The sequence below is a fragment of the Accipiter gentilis genome, chromosome 11 (assembly GCF_929443795.1).
Source record: "Accipiter gentilis chromosome 11, bAccGen1.1, whole genome shotgun sequence".
NCBI lineage: Eukaryota > Metazoa > Chordata > Aves > Accipitriformes > Accipitridae > Astur > Astur gentilis.
Window position 1 is genome coordinate 23,401,095 of NC_064890.1, and position 15,386 is coordinate 23,416,480.

The 15,386-nt window shown below is 37.3% G+C and overlaps 1 long non-coding RNA gene across 1 annotated transcript in view; it reads right to left on the reverse strand.

Moving 5' to 3' along the window:
- The window catches only part of LOC126044526 (uncharacterized), a 37,693-nt gene extending 22,591 nt beyond the window's left edge, over positions 1-15,102 (reverse strand). The window contains exons 1-2 of the long non-coding RNA XR_007507697.1: positions 15,057-15,102; positions 7,814-7,948 (exon numbers count right to left, since the gene is read on the reverse strand). This is a non-coding gene — a long non-coding RNA (uncharacterized LOC126044526). The remainder of the gene's footprint in view (positions 1-7,813; positions 7,949-15,056) is intronic.
- Between the last annotated feature and the right edge of the window lie 284 nt (positions 15,103-15,386).

The window sequence follows — 15,386 nt, forward strand, 5'->3', positions numbered from 1 at the left end:
CACTAGGAAAACACAACTTTCCAGCTCAGTGGAAGCAGAAAGGGAGATGGAACTGATGGGATTAAGGAAGCTTCTGGCTCTGTAATGATGTGGTAAAGGCAGAGCTTCTCATTGCTAGAGTATTATTGCCTGACATTTTCCCATTTATAACATCCAGGTTTTATTACTCTATCACTGCAAATATTAACTGCTTGGGCTCAAAATTTGCTGCCTAAGACTAACTAATAAAAATCTTCATTCCAGTAACAAGGCTACGGAGAACTATGTATTTTCATCTTTTTTTTTAAAAAAGTCTGACAATGATTTGAGAAGTTCTACCGTCTTAATACTTTGGTGCAGGGTTTTTGAAATTTGCTATGCTGTTGATCTTTATGTTTGCTCACAGCCAGACAACTTACAGACTTCTGAAAAACTGCCACTCTGCCAATATTACCAGAGTTGAGCCTAAGATTCTTAGCCAGAGATCCCAAAGACTCTGCACTAGGCATCTCAGGTCCAAGCTGAGAAGAACTCTTCTGAAGTGGTAGTTCCTCCCTAACTGGGGTGAACTGGTTTTGAGCAAAGTTTGCTGTTGTCAACTGTCATGTGCTCTCACCCTTTTACTCTCAAAATTTATGCTTGGTCACATGGAAGAGGACATACAGTGTCTATCAAGTGTTGATAGATCAAAAGTAGAAATCAGAAAGTCATGTAGGAAGAGAACAGACTGAAACAATCAGTGTGCAGGGGAACAACTAGGCCAGTTGAGCTTGTGAGGTGAAAGAATAGGGGAAACAGAGTGTGTTGAGTGATGGAGCAGCACAGAATGCACCAGCAGTACCTGGGAAATCTGGACTGGTTCTCTAGACTGGCTAGAACTAGATGATAAACAGAAAAGCTAAGAGAAGGGCCTAGAACCAAGGGGTCACAGTTGGACAAACAATTCTTAAGTGATATACAGGTTTTCAAACATTTGAAGGTATATTCCATGCTATGTGCTGTGTAGCTCTTACATTATCAGTGGTGGGAATGTTTTGTTACTGAAGGTGTTTGTTTCTTCAACTCCTTGGTGTGGTGAGAAATAAAACCAGGATAACCATTGCTGTAACCTAATCCAGACCCATTCCGCAAGGACCAATGGGATTCTTGAGAAGCCATTATTGTCTCTTGCCTGTCAGTCCTCCTAGAGTTCTCCAAGTGTTGTTACTCAACCACTATTGGCATACAGTTCATAGGATCCAAAAGGTTGGCTATTATTGCAGTAAATGGTAGAGAATAAGCATTCAGATGTGGGGGGCAGTGCTGTAAAGGAAAGAGGGAGAAACTGGACTGGTCTGATGGGGCAACCTTAGAGAATTACTTTTACTTTCTGTTTCTGTCACATAGATATTATACAAGTATTGTAAACTAGGCTTTTCTTACCTTACATGATCATCAATTCTGTATTTGTTTTCTTGCTACTGAACTTGAAATACTGCAGTTTCATTTGAGAGAGTGCTCATAGCAACCTCTGAAGTTAACAAATGCACTTTGAATTTAATGAAGTTAGTATTATGCTGTTTAGACTGAAAAATCACATAAGAGTCTGAAACAGAGTACTCAAAATTAGTAAGTACTTTTGACCTTAGTGTCTCTGTGTGTTTCGTAGTCAGTAAAAGAAAGAGAGTAGTATCTCTAATCTAATTTGTGAAAATAAACGTTTGGGCAGAATTCAATTCCTGTACTGATGTGTATTATGGAAGAACCTCTAAGAAAATTAATAATTCAGAGCAGGAGTTGAATTGTGTACAATAAAGAGGGCATAGGCTACACTGCACAATGAGGAGAAAACAGTTTGTTGGAGAATTGGTCATCAAAGAAGCTCAGTGCATTAAGGGCACTGGGTGAATACTAGCTTTGCAACTTCAGTGTTCTTTTAATCTAGTTTTTGTGTTTAATATCTGCAGCATTAGTCTGTAGTACTTCTAGCTGAATTAAGCTTAGGGCTTTAGGAGATGGCATTTAGAATCTAATGTTTAAACTGTAGAATAATTTTAGGTTATAGAAATTATGGGAGATAATTTTATAACCTGTTTTACTGTATAGGCAATGCTGTTTTATACTGTAAAATCAGTTTCTGAAATTCCTCATGTCTATACATACTTTATAATTTTGTGATCTGTGCAGAAAACCAAATGTACTTCTTTATCTTAAAAATAAGTTTGTGACAATTTTCTCAGTTTTAACTACAGAGACTAGTGAGTAAGTGGAATTATAAGTGAGAAAAACTTAAGCTGCCACAGAGCAAAGGAGCATTTTTGGTTCTCTCTGTTTCTCTTAGTCTTTTACTCTTGTTGTTTACTAATCCCTATTTACGTAGCTCCAATAACAAACAGACACTTCAGGGAAAGGTTTGGTGCCTTTTTACATCCTCTATAAGTATTCTTTGGCAGAATCAGGCAACACCAGGACTGACATTTATATTATCAGTCTGTTAAAATCACGTAAAATTAAAAAATACCAAATGAAGTAAAAACCTTTCAGGACTAACAGGGAAAAAACACTATAAAAATATTTGTCACTTTTGAGAGTCAACATGAAGCATTGGTTTGAGGCAGATGTACATACTTATGCTTTTCCTGGTCATATATAAAAGGAATGAGATAGCTGTTTGGGGCAGCTCTTTAAGAATACTGTATTTCACTGATGACAGGGTTGGCTAGTGCAGCCGGACAGGAAGGGGTGCCATAAAACCATATGAGACATCTACAGGAAATGTAAATGAAAACCATTTTTTTTTTAAGGGGTGAAAACAATAGGGTTAAATAAACCGAACTTCCGAGAATCAAAGAGAAGACAGCCAAAGACCTTGATCTAGCTGGCTGCAACAAGGGAGTGAATTACGAAAACTTTAAACCTCTTCTGGCACAACAATATCACTGCCAATCAACAAAAGGGAGAAACAGCACATGTAATCAAGGAACATTAAGCATGTCTGAGGATTATGTACATTGAGAGGAACGACTATAAAAGAAGTCCTTCTGATTCTCTAGTAGATTTCTAGGTGGAATGATAAAAAGTTTCAAACTTTGATGGCTCATTTATGATACTGATGCAGTTAGCCCAGACTTCTCCTGGTCTACTCCATCAGGCATGAGTAATCTACCTCACAGTTATTCTGCCATCATTTGCTACATCTTGGTTTACTCTAAAGGGAAGGATTAAGTGGCACATTTCTCTGCCCAGTCCTGTTTTAATTTAAAGGGCTTGCAGATCATGTGTCTCCCTGCCTTTGCTTCTAGGAGATGAGTTTGTCCCAAGCCATTTGAAGGCTTGTGTCCAAATAAGAAAGAAAAATATTTGTGGTTTTAGAAATAATCACTTTGGAATATAACAGGTACGGAACTGTTACCCACCATGTAGTTCTGCACAAAAGTATAACCTTGCTGGTTTAAATGGCAGTTTGTAAAAATGGCATTGCTTACTCAGATCTTGATTCTGCAGATAGCTCTGAGTTCCTCTGAATAATAATCAAGATTGTCATGAATATGGATGATTTTGGGTGCTGTCTCTCTCTTTTTTTTTTTTGTCTCTCGGATACATTTTCAGAAAGCAGGGATAAATACCTTTGAAAAACTGATCACCTTTAAGGGCCTTGCACACAAAGTTAGTAGCTGATAGTGAAGATTCTGAAAAAGTTATCTCAGGTTTCATGCTGTAAAGGAAGGCAGGAGACCCATCTCCTCCTCAGATGCATTATGTGGCTTGCTTCTACTACTGGACTTTTCTACTATTACTTCTGCTAGTATGAGATATAGGAAGTACACTTGCCGGGAGCGTGCTGATCTTTGAGCTCTGCTCTAGTGACCCAGAATCTACAAAAAATCGTACCTGTTCCAGTCAACGGATGTGGGCACACAGAACATCATGAACACTAGTTTGCTGTGATCTCGATACTCATTCAGTATTTTGTTCTTAAGTAAGCATTCAGCTAAGTGTGGACACAGGCCAGGCTTCAGAGCTTTCTGGAGGAAGAAAGCTGGTGCCTGTTCAGCACCCCAGTGCCTGCTCAGGCTCTGCCTGCGTGGGCTGAGTCTTCCCTAGGCAGAGAAGAGCGGGCCATTATGGAGGTGCCATGCCACAGGGAGCTCAGGCTCTGCTCTTCCAGTCTGGACGTGTGGATCCACTGTGGCACACCACAGCTGGCAGCTGCTAGTGCCAGGGATAAAGAAGCACATTTAAATTTTTGTCACCTTTGCTCCTTGCCTCATCCTGCAAGCCTAACCTTAGTGTGTAAATGCTGCCAACACCATGCACTAATTTTAAAGCAAAAAGTACTTCTCCCCCACGAATGGTTAAGCAAAATATTTGGGCACCTTGATCTGAGTTTTTTACCAACAGAGTAAGTATTTCCTGAGAGAATATGCTGAATAAGGCGATGGTATTGATCTTAGTATAACATGCCCAATTGTTATATATTGTGCTTTTAAAAATAAATAAAGGAATTTGAAATTGTCCATAAAATAAGAACAAATCACCACTGGCTGTTTGAAATATGAGCTAGGGGAATGTGAGAAAATACAGGCAATAAGACTAACCAGTAAGTGGCAAGCCAACGGAGAGGAATTTGATAGTAAGGAACAGTTGCTGAGCATGTAAATAAAATTATAGATGATTAGAGATGGAGTGAGAAAGAAAATAAATATACACAAAGACAGCATGAATAGCTGCATGCCAGCATGCAGTCAAAATAGTATGAATTTATCACACACATTTCAGACAAGCCATTCCTCAAATGTCAGAAAAAAATAGGGCTCTAATGGATGTTGAACACATATGTAGCACACTAATCTCTGTAAGTCAGGATGATCTGCACTTATACTGTAAAGACATAGGTCTAACAGATGTCTTAAAACCCTAGGATGATAGAGATTCTACATTTCCCTAAGCAATCTACACCAATGCTTGGGATCTTGCTGTTAAAAAATCCTCCCTGAGGTCTAGCCTAAATCTTCTTTGCAACAGTTGAAGCTTTCTACATTTTATTCTTTATTCCTATGATCTAGTGATCAATTTTTCTTCCTTCTTTGATGCTACCTTTTACATATTGGAAGTTTTCAGTCTAAATTAAAGATCCATAATACTTTTGATGTTTCTTATAGGTCATACTCTTCAAACATTTTTCATATTTATAGATTTCTTCTGGATCATTTTTCTTGAAATGCAATGCCAAAACCTGGCCAGTTTTCCAGCTAACGATTTACTAGAGTTGAGCTGAAGTGAAATATTCCTTCATATTCATGTTTATATTTCACTGCTTGATGCTTTTCATTTTCTGGAGCAGCATGACATTTCTGACTCTTGCTCTGCTTGTCATCCACTATTTCCCCAAGAAACTTTTCTGCAGATTTTCCATCTAGAAAATCATAAACATTTCATAAGAACCTGTGGCCTTTCATGCTCAACTGAAAGGCAGTGCAACCCAGACCCATGTTCACAACAAAAGCCAGTATGCAAAAATTCCATGAAAAGCATAATAATGATCCTATCTCTGCTTTACCTTCTCAGCCTAAGAGCTCCCTGGACTGAAGGCCATCATGTTTTACAGCTACAAATGGACTTTTCCACATCCATTTATCCATCACTTTTGGAACTCATTTGTAGTTTTAGTTTCCAAAGCATTCTGTGGCAATGAGGCCCACAATCTAGTTACTTATTACATTAAGATTTATTAATGTTTAACTTGTTGCCTGATAATTTCATTGAGGGTCTGATAGTTTGTGAGGTTAGAAATAATTAATAAGCACTCCCTATCCATCTTATTCAAACAATTTACAATTTTATAGACCTATATCATATCTCCCTCTATCATGTCTTCTCCAAGCATGGAAAGTCTTTGTCCTTTTTCTCCTCCTTTGTACAGAAGTTGTTGCTCATCTCAGTGACTGACTCTCCTTTGCAGTATTTTTTAAAATTCTGTAACACCTCTTTTGAAAACATATACTCAGAACTGTATCAAGTGTTCAAAAGGAGGATCGAGATAAGATGGCATAGTGACATAATGGGATTTTCTGTTTCATTCTCCATATTCCTAGTAATTTCTAACATTCTCTTTATTGGTTTTTTTTCCACCTCCAGTGGTTCCAGACCTCTTTCTGAAAGATAATAGCTACCATAGTTTGAGACAGCTGTTATGTATTTATAATTAGGATATTTTTACCTCACATGCATGGTATTATACTTGTCACGATTTATTTTGGTTGTTTTTACTGAAAAGTCCTTCAGTATTTTGAGATCCCCGTGGATTCCTTTTCAGTCAGTTTTATGTTTGTCTAGCATGCATAATACTTCATCACCTGAAAATCCTGTCCTTTCACAATTCACTCCTTTTCCATATGGTTATGACTGCTTTACAGAGCAAAGACTCTATATCAGATTCTTAGGAGGTCTCCACTGGTAGCTGCTTCTCATTGTAAAACCTGATTATTTATTTTTATATCTTATGTATGACAGTGTAACTTATTTAAGTGCCTTTGATAAGAGTATTGATGAAAAACATATCAATCAGATGACATTTACTTTACTATTTTCTTCAGAGATCTCCAATAGATTGGTAAGGCATGACTGCCAAACAGTTCTGCTCTTTGTGAGTACATTATGTTTATCCATGTATCTACTAGTATAATATTTAACTATGTAGAAAGAAAACTGAAAATATAAATCAGATTTATGGGCCAGTAGTACTCAGAATTTCTCTTGGAGCCTGTTTTAAGCTTGGTGTCACATTTGTCAGTGTCTAGACCTCTGGCCCTAAGAGGATGATTTAAACAACAGATTATGTACCACGGTACTACTGGTCAGCAATTTCATGTTTGCATTTCTTTACAGCTCTGGGAGGATCATCATCTTGTCCTTGTAATTTAGTATGGTTAATTTTAATAGTTTGTTCTAAACCCTCTTTTATTAATAGTTTGAACTGAGACAGTTTCCCATACTTATTACTCATAAAGAACGGCATTAAGAACTGCCCTGACCTTCTCTACAGTGAAAACTGATGCAAAGAATTAACTTAGCTTTTTCTGATATAGTTCATCTTTGTTGAGTGCTGCTTGTAATCACTGGTTAGTTCCACTGATGGTCTGGTACACTGCTTCTTTTCAATGTTAAGAAGGGTTTAAACATTTAGTTAGGGCTTTTCCAAAATAGTGGGTTTGGACTTATCTGTGATTTTACATTTAACTTCATAGAGCAACTCCTGGTTTTTTTCCTCTTTTGGACATGACTATGGTTTTTTTGGAAGTTATTTCTATACTTCAGTGTCTTCCTTTGCAATTTAATCACACTAGTGTTGTTTTGGTTTTAAATGCTTTTGATATCTTCCTAACTGAGGGTATTTATGGACTCTTGGCCTTAACGTTACATTTTATAAAGTCTCCAATCCAAAGCAAACTTTTTTTTATCTGCTTCTTTCAAACTTTCCTTTTCTTCTCAGAATTTGAATATTACTGTTGAAGAAGTCTCATCTCATTTTATCCATAACCTTTACTATCTCAAGATGGGCTATTCACACCTGCTTCCTGATTGCTGGAGATCTTAATTGCATGACAGTAAATAATTGAAGTCTCTCATTATTATAATTTTCCACCTCACTAATTTCTTCAGCAGTTTGTGATAACTGTCACCGTTCTGGTAATCTGATAAACTGTAGCTCTAATATTATACTTCTCCTATTTAGGAATATAATTAACAGAGATTCATGTACACACACTCTCTGGTAGCATCTTTACGTTATTCCCCTGTATGATTTTTTTAATTATTAATGCCTGCATACCACTCACATAGTGTCTATTCTTACCTGAGAGCAGAATTTCACATTTCCAAACTTGACATATGTCTTCCTTTTGTAGACTAATCTTCAAATTCACCAAAATAATTTTAAATTCTCATGCTGGCCTTCTGTGTGCTTGCAGGTCCTTCAGCTTGAAATCATCTACAAATTTAACAAACATACCAAGCTATGAATGAACATATTTAATGGTATTGGACCAGGATAGAGTCTTTATATAATTTTCTAGTTTGAAAGTAAACCACTGATAAATTCTCTTTGCCTGTGGTTTTCTAGTCACATTAGCTTTCTTATGAATGAGAATCCCACATAAAAAAAAAACATCAAAAGCCTTCCTGAAATCCTGCTAGAGTCCACTTCTCTTTTTCTCAAGGTCTTTTACTCATTAACAAGAAAATTAGATGACTTGTCGTGATTTGTACTTCCAGGTATATGTTGGCTTTTACATATCCCCTTTATCTTCTAAATGCTTAATAGTAGTGTCTTCCATTACTTGTTTCAGTATCTGGGGGAACTGAAGGTAAACTGAAAGGTTTGTTAAATCCTTGGCTTGTCTTTTTCTTCTTCGTTTACCCTATTCCAATGTTTATATCTACAATACAGCATGAGTTAACATCTGTGCTGAATTAACGGAATCCAACTATTCTTTTGCTATGTAATAGCCCAGGGCTACTACAGTCCTCTATGGGCTATAGCTTATTCCCTTGCACATAACTAACTGAATTCACTAGCTGTCTGGGACCCAGTCTATGCTACACACAGTATGTGACAGTAAAAACTGGGAGACACATGTTCACCAGACTAGTGATAAGACCGAATTCACTTGGTTTTCAGAACCATTCTCTAATATCTATACTGCTTAATACAACATGATTATTAACTGTGCAGTACTTCAAGGAGATGTATTTTAAGTGAAGCAAATGACAGAATTAATTCACCTGAGACGCAGCTGGCATGGTGCTTGGACAATTTATTTTGAGTGGCCAATTAAATATCACATCCCAAGTTATTTTTGAGGATGTATCAGAAAAGTATGCCAAGCTGATGAATGAAAATATGCTGATTTGCACACCAACCTTTTCTTTTAACACATTAAAAAAAATAAATTAGTAAAAGTTGTGGGCTAAGAACAGTTTGAGCAAGAGTCATGATGCACTCCTTCATGGACAAAATATCCTCTGCCAAAATATCCTCTGCCAGTCTCAGTTCAGTTAAGTTTCATTAGCATAAATTTCATTCACACAGGTACTGTCAAAACATGAAAGAGAGAACCAGTAGGTCAGCCTCAGAGCAGATCAGTCCTGCTCATTACAGGGATTCATTCTCTGTTTGAGGTTTGATTCCTTGAGACTATTTGTCATTGCTGTCTAATTCCAACTTGAACAAAGGGTGCCGAAATATGTTGCTACTGATGTAACTGCCCACTTCTTCTATTGCTGAATACTATTTCTGTCATTACTTCTTAATCTTCTGATTTCTGATTTTTTTAGTGTATATCTTTCTTATGCATTCATGGATTTTGGACACTGAAATAGGAACAGCCTTGTGTCAATCTTTTCTGACACATCTGTTGTACAGTTTCTTTTGTCCTGATTTGTGTTGTGCTTTGTACCTCCCAATTTGCACCTTTAGTTTATTGTCATTGACTTTATTTTAATGAAAGTGTCCTTTATTTTGGACTTGTACTCCAAATTAGACGTGCCATGTACTGCTATCCAAGAAGCAAATCTAATTTGCAGTGCAAATGCAAACTGCATTTAGCTTTAATGTAGTGGCAATCAACTGTCTATCTGAATAAATCTCTCATCTCTTTTTGCTTTTCTACAGTTTTAGCCTCACTTCCTAAGGAAGCAACATCTACTCCATTGCACATTCTGTCAGTCTGAGTCTTGCAATACCTTTGGAACCTTCTTGAAAATTTCAACCAGTTTTGACAGAATGCTCAAGGTCTCAGTGTTACAACATTCCCACAAGCTGAGTGGAGCCAGGCAGAGTGTAGAAACCCAGTCAGTCTCTCACCAAGGGCAAAGCTGCACCTCAGTTGATTTTATATGGATATGCTCTCTCTTAGACATATGTAGACTAACTTATCAGCTGCCTATCACCGATATTCATTAGGCCATGCACTGTTTCATTTTTCTTTCAGTTCATCATGTGATTTATCACTTGTAGTCCTTCTTTATATGAAACAGTATTTTTATACTGATTGGGTTAGTTGTATTTAACTAATTTATATATTACACTTCTATAACTTCTTGTTCTTAGGACTTTTGACAGTACTATTTCTGAAATTCAGCTTTCTTATTTTTTGGGTTTTCATGGTCTGCCCTCAGACATCTTGAAGTATGTGTATTTGTTCTTTGATGTTGAGTAATATCTTGCAAGTTTGCTAACGAAATCAGAATTTCTCAAACAAAATTTAAAAGTTTGCTATTTTCCTGCAATATAGGACTTGATTTACATACAGACACATATACATTTAAATAAGCTTATGAAAATAGTTGCTTCCTTTTTGAATAGAAAAAATCTTACTATTTCTGGATTTGCTAAGCACTGTTACTCTGATTAGACCTAGGACCTGGATGCTTATATTTATACCTCCTGATTGATTTTACTATATATGCTAAGAAAATGGTCAGCAAACAGAATAGTTTCATTACAAGTCACAAAAACACAGGAAACTTGGCTTAGTGAATTCTGCTGCTTGTTCTTTCTTTCTTTCTTGACTTCCTACTTCTTCCTCCCCTTTTCTGTTATACTTCTTGCTGTCAGTCTTGCCTGCATTATTTTTAATCTATTGCACCTTACTACATCCTTTCATTCTAAATCTTTCCTGCACCTTTCCCAATTCTTTCTCCCCTCTTCTCATGAATCTCTCTCATTCACACTTTCCTTCTCTGAGACTCCTCCCAGATATATTTCTCTGACTCTCCTACTTCTCCAAAATACCTACCACACTCTAAGATGCTTCCCATCCCTTCCCACACTATACCCATACAACTGCATGTGTACATACACACACACACATACACACACAGAGAGAAACATATGTCCTTGTCTAATTTTCTCCAGTACTTTCCCCTCAGCAGCACATTTCGAGATAAGTTTAGGAGTATGCTCCTTTATCTTTTCCACTGAAAGGATTAGGAATTCTTATGTCTTCTCTTCCCTCCCCTCTCTCTTCTGTCTTCAACAGTCTACATCCTTTGCCACCACCTACAGAAGAAAGACAGCTGGCAATGCTTTATACTGATTTTAAACTTCACTAGATTCATAAATAGGAATAACTTTTACATACACTGTGTGGTACAGAACATGATCACCTTGTGGATCAGCATGCTAGACCAGGTCTGCATTCAGCCTCAAATCACTTATCTAGATGCATTCTCCTCCATTTCCTAGTGCACATCATTTAAACCCTTACAATATATATGCCTTAATTAAATAATTTCTAAAAGCATGCATCTCATTGTGTTGCATGTCTGTTTGTATTTTGTATTAATCAGATTAATCAGGGATGAGAACACGAATTAAATTAACTTTATGTTCATTCTACAGGAAGACTGTACAGGGAAAAAAAATCACTGGACTGGATGAAAACTGAATGTGGTAAGAAGATGCAAATTCATTATGTAACACTGTAAGCAAGTATTTAATTTTTCCTAATATATTTGATTAGATTCATTCTTTTATTAAATAAACTACCTGTACTGTGGGCAGCACACTTTTTTACCCAGCTAGGCAGGTAACAGTGAACTAAAAGGGAACAAAAAGTAAGAAGGGGAGAATATTTACACAGAACGATGCCTTCCTTAAAGAAAGGTATGCAAGACAAATTGTTTTAAAGTTGCAAATCATGCTGTAATTGACAGTGATCCATGAAGAGGAAACGAGAATACTGGAACTTCTTGCCTAGTTGAGGTTAAGCTCCCAATGGCACAAGTGCCCAAGTCCCCCTCAGAACTACCCAAGCTATGTCTTCAATGCAGTTACATCTTTTTTTTTTTCCTTACTCCTTGTAAGAGAGGGTTACCGACCACACTGATCTGATGATGCAGAATGTCTTCTTGGTGCATTACAGTGGTCACTTCTTGTCACCTGCAGTTTGCCAAAGCTTTTCTTCTCAGTTGTTTCTAGCTACACAGACTTTTTCTAGAAAAAGCATTTACTCTGTGCATTATCTAACTCTTCTGCCAGAAACCACTGTCAGAAGAAGGTGCGGCACTGAAATGGGAAACCTGGATTCCAGTCCCTATGCAACCCTGCTGGAGACTGAACCACCAGCCGTAATCTTGAGCTAAATACTTCTAGGGCAGAAAATTTTTCCTGCCTCCATGTGAAGCTGTGTCACTGTGCAACCAGGAATCAAAGCTGAAGGGTATAAAGTGAAAAGACAGAATAGATTGAATCTGTGATCAAATGATGACAAGGATCTCCTAGGGGAGAGATGCATTGCAAATTGTTCCCTTTGCTGAAATTTTTAGTAGTGCACCAGAAAGGACCTCATGAGAAGTCTAATTAATTATGAGTTTTACTAACTTTGTAAATAAATAAATGGTGGGTAAGATAATACACATAGAAGTTTATTTTTATCCCCAAAGTGTAATGAAGCTTTGTGTTAATTGGGGAACAGAGCATGAAGACACAGCTGCTTGTTAGACTGGAATACATATTGAATAAGATTCAGAATTATACTAGCCCAGGGATTTTCTATAAGATACTGTCAAGGCTAAGGTATAAGGACAGTGTAAACATTGCAATTATGCAAATGTAGATTTGATGCAAATATAACTGAATTTAATTTTAAGATTCCACCAAAAACATGAGGCATATAAATATAAACAGTTTAAAACTGTGAATATTGTAAGCAAGTTGTATTGGTTTATAAAACAGCATGAGGAGAACTAGTTCACATTTTTTCATTTGTAGTGCATAGAAAACTTTTAATGTATTTTTTTGCAGTGACTGACCCAAGAAAAAACAACTTAAGAGTTGTCTGAGTGATCCCACCTTTATCTGAAAGTCAACATGTCTGTGCTCTAAAGAGCACAGTTGTTTATTCATTTCCCATTTAAGCATCATTGGATATAAATAAATAAACAGCATTAGGAATTGCAACCAGAACTCAGTATTGTTTTCCCCCTTCCCCAAGTTAATCGCATTCTCAATAGAATCAGCCTGTCTTTGTTAATCTCTCTTTAGCCCCCCAGCTCTTGCATTCCTGATTGAACTGTGCCTTGTGCTTAACAAAAGGGGTCTCTAACTTGTAGTTTAGGATTTAGAAATGAAGGTCTTCTGCTGCCTTGGTGAGTGTTCTACCCACCTAGCCATCATGGACACAGAGACTCTAACAAAGGAGTCTCAGTGTGCCTGAAACAGTCTGAATTGCTCTCAGACTTCTATGTCTAAAATTTGTTTAATCTGGAGTTTATGAATGTACAGTTCATCATGGGATGCTTTCAGTGAGAACATTAGATGAAGCCACATCAAATCAGTAACATAAACTAAGACTGATGTATTAAGGAATGCTGGAACATCTGTATTTGCAGTGAAACACTTTATGACTATGAATTGTGACACTGCTTGATTAGCACACATTACATGTGATTTCCTTCAGAGTTTAAGCAACTTTACCTTCATCTCTGCAAAACTGAACTCTGCTCCATGCAGCATCACAGCATTAATTCACTCCAACTTAGAATTATTTTCTCCTAGGAAAAACTACTGTGAAGCCAGGTGCTTCATCCAAAACGCATCCCAAATACAGAAAAAAAAGTCAGTGGTCACAGCATATGAGGAAAAGTTTTACTAATCAAATCTTGCAGCTCTTAGATATATAAACAGATGGCAAGGCATCTCAGCAGGTGTTACTACCAGCCCTTTGGCAGAACAAAACCTCTCAGTGGACACTAAACCTACTATCACAACTATTTGAGATAATGCTTCAATATCATCTACCAAAAAATACCTCCCTTGCTGGAATACTTCATTATACATTTTGGAAGCACAATCCAGTATCTAAGAGAAATTGTTCTGAATTTTGGATTTCTCAAAGTCATTAACCACAACAGAGAAACAATTAAAAAAGAATTTGATCATCAAGTTGGAACGGAAGTCTCAGTTCAAAACATCTCACCAGTTCCGTATCGTCTGAAAGGCAATGAATAAGCTGTTGTTTCAAAGTCTGCTGGTTGACAATATTAGCCAGAGAACAAAAGCTAAGCTAAAACCAACTACCCTAATAATGTACTTTATGCCTAGTATTTACATGAAATGGATCGAAAGGACTTTCATCCTTATCTTTTTAACACTATATGTGGTTTAGCTGTGAATTTCCATGTTCACTGGATACATGTGTGAAGAATTCTGATTGTTTTAAAAATCTCTTTTATTTTCATTGAATCTTTTCTTATCTATGTAAGACAAAAAGGAAGTTTACCCCATTTTTGCCCCACTGTTTTTATTCAGTAAGTTTTATTAGAAGGTATTTATAGATTTCAATTATCATTCATATTTAATGGAGGAATACTCCATTTTTCAAAGTCAGGCCACATCATCTGCTTGTTCTTCATTTACACAATGAAACTCAAATTAGATCTTCGTTCCAGTTTATCCTGCTGGATGAACAACTGCAGCAGGGCGTTGTGAAGTGAGCTTTACTGGGATCTTTGACACCTTGATCCAAAGTTCTCATATACAATGGCCAGTCACTGGCTGAAAGGACTCCATCTGCACGTAGCCTCCTAAAGGCATCTTCTGCTACGTCAGGTGGAACTACCTGATCTGCGCTGGCAACTTTTTATCAACTTTGCACATGATGGGCTATCTGACTGGTCAAAGTTTGAGTGCATTTGCTTGCCCACATCACTAATTGGTTACATTATAAACTACATGATGAGTTAAACACAACAATATACAGATTAGGGTCTTCCACCCACAAACAAGTTACAATATCAACTAAGTTACTGAGATTCATACATGCATGCGGTCTTCCCTAAGAGTGGAACACAAAAGTTATGAAAATGCATTTACGATAGAGTAAGATTTCAGTTGCTATTGGGCCAACCTCCAAAAATAAGCAACTGCCCCCCCCCCCCCCCCCCCCCCCCCCGCAACAAACTAAATATTAGAGAACTTAACCTTAATTGAGAGGGGGAAGGCAGAAGGGCAAATTTTGCTTAACCCATCTCATTTTTTTTATGATGAAATGAGTGGGTCTGTGGATAAGGGAAAACTAGAGGGTATCATTTACCTTGATTTCAGCTAGGGTATCCACATGGGCTCTCATGGCATCCCCCTAGGCAAATCCAAATGTAACTGGGTGGGAAGACTACAGGGTAGGTATGTACGGCATATAGCTGGCTGGACTGTCAGGGTCAAAAGAGTTGCAGTCAGTAATTTGAAGTCTTACTGTCAGCTAGTTATGGGTGGTGTTCCTCAAGGAGCAATATTAAGGCTAATGCTATTTAACATACTCAGTGATCTGGATGAGTTGGAACGTACCCTCAGCACGTGCATAATATGAAACCGGGGGAGTGGCTGATGTGCTGGAGGACAGGGCTGCTGTATGAGGAGACCCTGA